Consider the following 6,000-nt stretch of genomic DNA (forward strand, 5'->3'; position numbering starts at 1 on the left):
TGAACTTTTTTATATTAGAGATTTAAGGGAGAACAGCCGGAGCAACTACCCTCCACGTGAGAGGTGCCCCCATTACAGAGATTCCGACGAGTTAACAAAAATCAATTTATAATAATGTTACTAATTACTCTTTTAAAAGTTATAGATTACTGTTTGAAAGTAAAGTATTGAAATTAATTTATAATATAATTAGTTATTAGGGTTTGTTGCTCAAGGGCCTTGACTCCTTTGCGGCCCCAGTGCCAGACCAGACCAGTCCAGACAGTTCAGACCTTTTAATCCGTATAAATAGTATAGATTAGACAAGTTAGGTAGCACTGTGATCGGGTTCTAAGATATTTTCTCAACATAAAATATAAAATAAATAAATTTTGACATAAAGTCGGGACGACCTAGTACTTTATATAAAGAAGTTATTTATTCAATTACTTTATTCATACAAAAATATTTCAGTTAGCTTTTAGTACTAAATGGATACGAAAAGTAATTTCCAAATAGATTTCATGTATAATTTGGGTTAAAGTTTGTCCTTAAAAGATAAGTAATGCTAGACATGTTTCTATTTATATCAAAAAGTCGTATATTAGAACTAGAGTAGAATATTATATGACCTTTTTAGTTGTTGCAGTTGTACATTTTTGCGAAACGATTCACGCAAACATACGTCATAGGCCTGTCTTTAGTATTTGCCTAATGCATATCGAACTTATTATTATAATTATGTTCACACGCCAGCTAAATATATGTGTTTAATTATAAGTAAACTCTCCGAGAGCATTTTACGGCTTTGTGAATTGACTGCGCACGAATCTACTTTCAATTATTCCACCGCTAAGAGGTCATGCTTTGTATTTCTGGTTTGAATTAATAAGTCAGTGTATGTAACACTAATGACAGAATATCTTTTATTAGTTTAGTAGCGCATTGATGTTGAAAGAATTGGCTTATATTTCTTATAGCATCACGGTCTATAAGTATAGGTTTATTTTCAAGGGACGCAGTGGCTTCCTGCTTTCCTAAAATACATTAATAATAAGATGATATAAAGTATTCTGTGTTCTCGATTTTTGCCTACACATAATTGCAACAATAAAAAATGTTGTTAAGATTTTAGACTAATTATAATTATAATAAATCAATGATCAGAAAATATTTCGTGCACAGTTATGGTATTGATATATTGGTTTTGAGTCATTGTGACTGTGTGTGGAATATAGTTGAAATGTGATAGATTTTAATGATTTAATATTCATGTTGTATTCAGAGGAAATCCATATAAAATTAGCTCGCGCGCTGTGCAGTGTACCGCGTACACGCGATTACCTCCCCGCGTTGCAACGTCCGCGAGGATCATCCACGCCCTGATACCGGATTACACGATTATTCACATCGGTGCCGATTTGTTTCATTCGTTCGTTATTCCAGTTTAATATTTACATTCATTCACAATACATTCACGATCAGAAGCGTTAAATGCTTCGAATCGAATTGAGGAACGAACGTTTGATTTACGATTGATAATATAATAAATTGATAATATTCGATAGGAATTATATTTGACTAATATTATGTACGGTCTGGAAATGTACTGTGTTTTTGGTGAATGGTGAATGAATGAATATTTGTGGGGATATCTTGAATAATGGCTACGTCATGACGTTCATATATTTCGAGAAAATAAACAAAATCACATATTGGGTAGAACGTCGCTCGCGGATTATTTTCGTCATTGATGAATTATTCATAGTTTCATATTACGATGCCATATTTTAACACCCCATATTATTGCCAGGGGATGGAAATATTTCTATTAGCCTGAAAGCCTATTCCGCTAAGATAATTTGACGGACGATCACGAGTGTGTAGTTTTTTATCCTTGATATGACTTCTATATAAAACTTGAATATAAAATAAGGATTAAAACAGACTGGACATAAGTTTAACTTAGGCTAGACTTAGCCGATTTTAATACCAATCCTCCGGCGGATTTGAACGGTGACGTACATTTAAGTCGTTTTATTAAAGCAGAATTATTATTTATTATCCACAACAGCGCGATTTTTAAGACATTTTCTGCCTCGCACAACCACTCTGTGGAACCAGCTTTCGCCGACGGTTTTTCCGAACCGATACGACTTGGGAACCTTCAAGAAAAGAGCGTACTCTTTCCTGAAAGGCCGGCAACGCACCTGCAAGCCCCCCGGTGTTGCAGATGTCCATGGGCGGTGGTAGTCACTTTCCATCAGGTGAGCCTCCTGCTCGTTTGCCAACTATGACATAAAAAAAAAAAAGCAGAATTTTAAGCATTTTCCTGCCAAATGTACTATGAAAAGCTAAGTTGATGTTATATCCGTCGTGTCTTTCATTTAGACATATACACATATATGGGAAGTGGAGTTCATTATGAAGTATTACTTATCGGATATTTGATGTAAAATATTAATTACCATATATATTTACATAAGAATTATTTAAATTGAGAATTCAAATGTTCTGTAAAAATCAAGACCGCATGGAATGCTGGCGAGGATACCACTATTTCCCAGTCGAATCTCGATTTCGTTTGTTGAAAATTAACCAGCCTGTCTGTAACCAGTGGCCGCAATAAGACGGCTGTATATTTTTAATGCTTTGCACAACTGCTCCAAGGTCGAAGTTCAGCAAACGGAACAATATTATAACATTTTGTATGAGCTAGTTTGAACAAATTAATGTATGCGATATACGTATGCATGCTTAGCGTAAACATAGAGTGGACGGTATACTAATAAAGAAAACAACTACAAACTCATATTAAGATTTCAAAAACATTTTAGCACGTCATGGTGATTATATATTTCTTTTACACATCGCTCGTGGGCAAACTTCTATGCATTTAATGAGAATTTAGCGTGCTCTGTAGCAGCGTATTAATTGCTCTGAACATTATTAAATAAAGGTGTTCATTGATCGTCGGAATACTTACATAACATAAAACATAATCAGCCTGTAAATTTCCCACTGCTGGGCTAAGGCCTCCTCTCCCGTTGAGGAGAAGGTATGGAGCATATTCCACCACGCTGCTCCAATGCGGGTTGGTGGAATACACGTGTGGCAGAATTTCGTTGAAATTAGACACATGTAGGTTTCCTCACGATGTTTTACTTCATCGCCGAGCACGAGATGAATTATAAACACAAATTAAGCACATGAAAACTCAGTGGTGCCTGCCTGGGTTTGAACCCGAAATCATCGATTAAGATGCACGCGTTCTAACCACTGGGCCATCTCGGCTTATTATACTTAGGTTTCCTTTAATTTACTTATCTAATAAACTAATATTATACTTGAGAAAGTAACTCTGTCTGCTGATATTTAACGGCCAAATCACTGGAACGAATTTGATGAAACTTTGTTTGAAATTAAGCAAGCTTGAACTCAAAGGAAAGACATAAGCTAGTTTTTTAAATGATGACCAACCCCTAAAACGAGAGCAAAACCGTGGGCGACAACCAGCCTGTTATCATTACAGGTTTATTATTTTAATGTCAACGGGTTACTTGTCTATGTTTAATGTTCCAGTACTTTGATTATTTGCACCTTCGATGATAACTGTTAATTTTATTTTAAAACAATATCATTCTCATTGCTCAACATTTTAATTTAAATCGTTCTGCTGATTGAGTTAGGAATGGGTCGAATTTATACAGCTAATTTTAACGCAATAGTCATAAAACGCATTTAGTTAAGTAAAATTAAGTTTTATTTTGAATAATTTAATATATTTATTTTGTAAAGTCGTGGTAAGTGGTCATCTCTGTTTATGTATATTTCTTGTTGCTGTTCCACCAGCCGCTACTAACTGCAAACAACAGACATTCTAATCATTATAATTTTGGTGGTAGAACAATAATTATATAAATATAAGGTATTGTATGTATAAATGTGTTGTATAAAGATGGCTGTTTATAATGAGTTCTATTCCAATTTCTCCGCAACATTACATACGACGTTCTGGAATGGCAGCAGATTGCTATTAAAAAACCTACTAGAATAATATTCTTATATTTATATATTTTTTTTTGTTTTACGAATGGAACGTATATTAAATGGAGAAACGAATTCAATTTACAGTAATACGATATTCTTTATAAATTATATCCATTAAAAAATTTCATTCGCACAAACAAAATGATTATTAGATTGTCAGAGATTCTCACTTTTGATTTGTCATTGAAATTGTATTACGAAAAAATCTAAACATTATGTTTCCAAACAGATGTAAGTCCTAGATAATAAAATAACACCGCAACAAAGGGAGTCTATTTGGAGACAATGACATTTGGACATCGTGTGGCTAAACTCACTTACCAACTGACAAATTGTTATTCTTTATCTCGACTCTTATAAAAGAAAAAAAAAACTTTTTATTTAATCTATGTAAGTATTTTTTCAATAAGACAATTCGAAATCAAAGAGCACCGATACGATTTGATAAGATTTTCTATTTAGATGAAAATATTTTCAGAACAAAGAATTCAGAACAGAACAAACACTTTATTGATATAATCTGAGGGTGTTGACCTCTTAGTCAAACTTCATTTAAAGTCAGTTCAAGCAAATATTATCACATGAGTTATTATAAAACTAAAATTATTATATAGCTAGTAACAGCCTGTAAATTTCCCACTGCTGGGCTAAGGCCTCCTCTCCCTTTTTGAGGAGAAGGTTAGGAGCATATTCCACCAGGCTGCTCCAATGCGAGTAGGTGGATTCACATGTGGCAGAATTTCGTTGAAATTACGAAATTAATTATCGCCGAGCACGAAATGAATTATAAACACAAATTAAGCACATGAAAATTCAGTGGTGCTTGCCTGGGTTTGCACCCGCAATCATCGGTTAAGATGTCCGTATTTTAACCACTGGGCCACCTCGGTTCTGAAATTAATATATACTTTATTCAAAGTAAAGTAAAGGTACGGTCTGTTAATGTCTCACTGATGGACAGAAGAAGGGCCTTCTTCGAAGAAAAATTTCAGAGCTTTTTCCGCCACGCTGTTAGGTTTCCTCGAGATATTTTATATTACTTCGCCGCCATATTTAAAACACTAATTAAGCACATGAAAATTTAGTGGTTCTTGCCCAAGTTCGAACTCGCAATGAACGCTTACTTAAGTAGGCTAAATTAATTCTGAATCAGTTAACTTACTCTTAATTAATTACAAGCAAATAAAAGTATCGATGAATTTTATTATGGATTCGAATTCATTTCTCCAGTAAAGGCATTTACACATATGTATAACATTAGTAAGGTTTAATTTATTTGAGAGCATTTGCTTTTAACAGTGCTCGAGTATTGCGTGACCCTTAATGAAAATCCATATAATTGGATAATATGTACCTACATCATTAAATTGAATTCCAACGAAGGAAGGCAATCGTTGTTACCATTTAAATAATATCAGATTATTCACGCATGTTTAATGATAAGTAATTGCCATAATCATAAACGTTGGGAATGAATTGGCGACGAAAAATACACGCGACGAGTCATTACTTTTACAAATCGTGTTGTCTTGAAGGTAAAATTGCATTGCAGTATTTTTAATTTCCTGCAATTTAATCGTCTTGTTTGTGTAAATAAACGTTAGTCGTTCTTTGGTATTTTCATTCTGGCTTTTATGTTCTTTGCTGATAATGTGATCTTGACCGATTTTGGTCACGGCCCTTCTCAAAGGGTAACAGAGAAACGCGATATATTATCAAGTGATCAAGAGTGCCTAAACACAGGAGTATTCTCCACTGGCATGTTTATTGATCAGTACCCATCGGCACGACTGAAGAGAGATCAGGCGCATAACCGATGGCTTGACATGCTTTCAGAAGCAGGAACTATTCCCAACATTCTAGCTCAAGAGTCATTATTGTCCTACTTTTATCCCAATTTTACTTGGGTTCGGCGCAGCATGTCTTCTTCTTCCATACTTCTCTGTCGGACGTCATCTCACAAGTAACATT

Source organism: Vanessa tameamea, chromosome 2 (assembly GCF_037043105.1).
Source record: "Vanessa tameamea isolate UH-Manoa-2023 chromosome 2, ilVanTame1 primary haplotype, whole genome shotgun sequence".
NCBI classification, from domain to species: domain Eukaryota; kingdom Metazoa; phylum Arthropoda; class Insecta; order Lepidoptera; family Nymphalidae; genus Vanessa; species Vanessa tameamea.